Genomic DNA, 4,713 nt, shown 5'->3' with positions numbered 1-4,713 from the left:
TATAATAGATGCTAATTATGTAAGTATAAATGGTATACTTGCACTATATCATGGGGTATAATACCATTTGAGAGAATAGAGTCTGGCACAAGCACCAGAGACAGCTCACAAGCTTTTAATTTGAGACATTCAAGGTTTAGAAATGTAGTTGAGAGGACATTTGTTGTTCTAAAAAATATTTCTCATATTAACATCACCTTAATGTAATAGGCCCAATTTGCCCGGGCCTATAATAAATCAAAAACCAAAAACCAAAAAATATGTGTATCAAATAGAAATAAATAAACTAAAGTGTTTATGAGGCCAACGTCCATTTACAAAATTCTGGGCCTAAATTAAACCCAAACCGATTAACCCAAACTTAATAGCCTAACAATTATATCCAAAATCCTTAACCCAATAAACCTAGCCCAAATAACCCAATAATCCTAACCCATGTACAGAATTTTGGGCTTAAATTAAAACCCAAGCAATCCACTCAATACCCAGACCCGATTCTAATAGCCAAATCCGAAACCCAACAGAACCCAAAGAAACTCAGCAGCCAAGAAACTTCTGGAATATGCCAGAATAGTACCAAAGGGTCGGGCTCCCATGAGCGGTTCCCCGCACGGCCTCCTTCACGCGCGCCTCCCCTCGTTCCTCTGTACGGTCGAACCTGCAAAAGAATACACCAGAAGGAGCCAATAACAGAATACACAACAAATGACAGTAGGAAAATAGGATTTTCGAATTTTTACTTATTTTGTAAATCCAGCTATAAAAAGCCATTGATTTAATCCTTTAATTTTTTACGCACACTACGCATACTGAAATACGAATACTAGATACAAAGAATCAGTAAAAAAATCAGAAGGTGATTTCAAGTTTTTCTTTCTTTCTTCCTTCGTCTTTAATATTTTCGTTTCTTTTTGTATATATTTTGCTTCATAGAATAATTTTTTTAAAAAAAGGGGAAATAAAAGAGGTTTACCTAGATGCACCAACGAGATCCTTGTTTCCTTCGTTGAAATCGGAGTTTGAAATGGGGATTTCAGAGTGAAAACATGCCATGAGTTTAGATTTGAGGGAAATAAGGGGCGCCTCTGCATCATCCACCAATTTTAATGGTGAACTGATGGTTGAATGGCCGGATTGGATGGAGGAGGGCTACTTGGCCGAAACCCTAGTAATTGGGTATTCGGTTTGTGGCTTGAAAGAAATGGCAAATTGTCATTCAATGGCTTTTAATTTTGAAACAAAATGAAATGATGCCGTTTAAGGGTAAGGAGATTCGCGCGTTGATCCATTCCCAGACCCGGATTCGCGCCTCTACACTTCGAATAGGAAATTCCACGGTTAATCCCTCTCTTTTGCGCCGCATTTCAGTTGACCCCTATTGGTCTTATTGGTTTTTTTAAATTTTCCCCAAAAGTTTGTGTGCTATTTCATTTTACTCCGCGCCTAGGTGCTGCGTTTTGGAGTCTGGAATATTTCCAGCTTTGGTCCCCGAACATTCGCGTGCGTTTCGTATCGATCCTTATTTCAATTCCATTAGTTTATTTTATTTATAAATTATCACTTTCATTTTAAATTTATTTTTATTAAGTTTTCCATTTATATAACTCATTTTTTTAAGGATATTCACTCAATATTTTTTATGTGTTGAAATTACTTTAATAATTTTACTCTATTTCAAAGAATTATTGTTTTGAAGTTTTTATATTATATTTTTTTAACGTTGTGTATAAAATTTTATATATATATATACTTGTGCACGTATAGTATTTTGATTGAGCCTTCTATTTGAAACATTTATTATTTTTTTAAAAATTCAGTCAATATTATTATGTATGTGTTAATCTATTTCGATAATTTTGTTTGGTTTTATTTGTATAATTGTTTTGAAGTTTGTTTTATCATATTATTTATATAACATTTTGTATAATATCTCATTTAAATATTTTTTTGTATATTTTTACATATATTATTTTGGTGGAATTTTCTATTTAAAATGCTTATTGTTTTAAAATTTACTTAATGCTTTTATGTATATGTAAAGTTATTTTAGGAACTTCGTTTTTGTGTTTATAAATTATTTTAAAATTCTTCTTTATATCATATTATTTTAATATATTATATAGTATTTCATTCAAATGCTTTTATATATATTTGTACATATATAGCTAAATTAATTTAATCTTGTATACATTACTCATTCCATGTTATTTTTACAAATAATTATTTCTAAATTTATATATATGATTTGTAAATCTATTATGCGTATAAATTTGCTGCCTAAGATTATATTTCATTATGTTTTTTACTCTCTTTTCATATTTTATGCATTATTTAAGTTCTCCTTTATTGGATGTACATTGTCAATTTTAAACCAATATTCTTTGACACTTTATATATTATTTGATTTTAAAATCCTCATTCTATAACGCATATTTTAATGAATACATATATATTTCTAGTTTGTTTTTATAAATAGTTTCAAATTCATCACATCAATTCATATATTATGTGTTCATCATTATTTAAAATTTGTCTTATACCACATTTTTTCTATTTTTTTATTTTATTATTATGTATATTTTGCATTGGTTGTATTATATTAGGCTATGCATCATTGTTGTACTATTTCTTTCGTTTTATTATCTCAATTGTTCTCCATACATTTCATTTTGCTTAGATTAGCTATACTCAATTATTTGATTTAGTTGGTTAAGTAAGGTTATGTTATCTTCGTTCACCAAATATTGTATTTCCTGCATGTATATTATCCCATGCTAATTATTTTTCTTTTGGTTTACAAAATGTTGCTTTATAATTCCCAACTCTTTAAAATCAACTATTCTATTGTATTTCAAATAAAATTAATATGTTTTGAGTTTACAAATCTTTTTTTAAAAAAAATCCTAAAATAAGACAATGTTCGGTATTTAGAAATTCGAGAAATCGTGCCCTACCGTTCTAGGTTTCTATTTTTCGTTGGACTAAATATTTGACACTCTTTTGTCATTTTTGACCTAAGAGCTTTTGGAAGTCGGAACTCGATCGTATTCTCAAAAGTATAAAGGATCATGTCCTATCGTGCTGGATGTGATGCTTTATACCTTTGAAACGAGAAAATTTTGACGACCAGCTTAAACTACTCAAATGTTTTAAAAGGAACCATGTTTCAAATTTGTTTGAAAAACCCTAGACATAAGGATAGCAATTAATCAATCTGGTACCAGTTTTTAGGCGTAGTGAGGGTGCTAACCCTTCCTCATACGTAACCGGCTCCCGAATCCATTTTTTAAATTTATGTGGACCAAAATTGTTTTAAGTAAAACAAAAATATTTTATTAGGTGATCCAATCACACCTAAACAAAAAGATTGGTGGTGACTCCACATTTGGTTTTAAAAAGTCGATCCCCGTTTTTTTTTCAAATAAAAAATGGTTTCGACACTTAATATAGAACAAAAAATAAGGTTGGGTTGTGCTAGCATGTGGCATGCTTCTTAACTTCATTCATGGGTGGAATTGGACTTAATCTATACTTCGAAGAGTACATGGAAGAATGAGATCTTGATAATCTTAATGATATAGATTAGAATTTAGATGATAATGAACTCAATTAAAGACCAACATAAGGAGCAGATGATATATATTTTTTTGTTATTTTTATTAGTAATCATGTTCTCAACTACTTTTAATTAGATTAATATAATACATATGATGATTTGATTTTAACTTTGTTACTTGTTTAAAAAAATTAAAATATAAATTATGTAACTATGCAATTATAATTAGTAATTACAATTTGTATATGAAACATGAAATAGAGAATTACGATATAATTCACTCTGTCAACCAAACACATCAATGAAATTATAGTTATTTGTAATTACAGGAGAATGTAATTATTACCCTAATAATTCCACTTTAATTCGGCGTCCACACAGAACCTCAATAAATTACTAATTTTCAAATGCAATTCTTTTCATTTAAACCGAGGGATAACAACCTTTATTGGATCCTTGTATGCGTATAAACATACTAGTTTGCATTTCCATATGATGTACAAGTTGGTGATGTGGATTTATTTGAATATGTTATATAATTTTGTTAAAATTTTTTTACAATATTTTTCATTGTTTGAAAATTAGAAGCATTTTAGTAAAGAAAAACTATAATTAGAAATATATATTGAATATTTGATGTGAAATTGTTATTTAGAATTAAATCACAAATTTGTATTATTAACAATGTAGATTATGAAAAAAAGAAAGAAAAGAGTAGTTGCTACACAAAATTCAAAATTTGGATAAATATATGTATGAGAGTGATAATAATACATTCAAATACAATATTTATACAAACTTATTATTCTTCCATAACTTCAATCACAGCCTTCTAAAGTGATTATAAAATATTGCAAGAAAATATTATTGTTTGTGGGGTATGATAATCTTTTTTGATATATATCATGCTTCATGTTCGTAGCATACATCATGAAGGAACGTAACAGTAGTTTTCTCCCTTCTGTAGTTGAAATTATAATTATTAAAGATATAAGAACCACTAATCAACCTTTTAAACTTAATTTCGATCTTTGCATATCCATAATGTTGAAACCATTTTTTTAGAAAAAGTATCGTCTTTCATTTAAAAATGAAAATGGAAGTCGCTACCTTTTTTTAGGTGTGATTGGATCACTTAGAAATTTGGTCGTTTTAAT

The 4,713-nt window shown here is 28.7% G+C and overlaps 1 long non-coding RNA gene across 1 annotated transcript; it reads right to left on the bottom strand.

Annotated features, from left to right (window-relative positions):
- Positions 1 to 263: 263 nt before the first annotated feature.
- LOC107887469 (uncharacterized) lies at positions 264 to 1,583 on the bottom strand. Its single transcript, XR_001681201.2, has 2 exons — positions 974 to 1,583; positions 264 to 658 (listed from the first exon to the last, which is right to left on the bottom strand). It is a non-coding gene; the product is annotated as an uncharacterized lncRNA (long non-coding RNA).
- Between the last annotated feature and the right edge of the window lie 3,130 nt (positions 1,584 to 4,713).

Source organism: Gossypium hirsutum, chromosome A03 (assembly GCF_007990345.1).
Source record: "Gossypium hirsutum isolate 1008001.06 chromosome A03, Gossypium_hirsutum_v2.1, whole genome shotgun sequence".
Classification (NCBI taxonomy): Eukaryota; Viridiplantae; Streptophyta; class Magnoliopsida; order Malvales; family Malvaceae; genus Gossypium; species Gossypium hirsutum.
The sequence above is the reverse complement of the archived record's forward strand: the minus strand, read 5'-3'. Positions and strand labels throughout refer to the sequence as shown.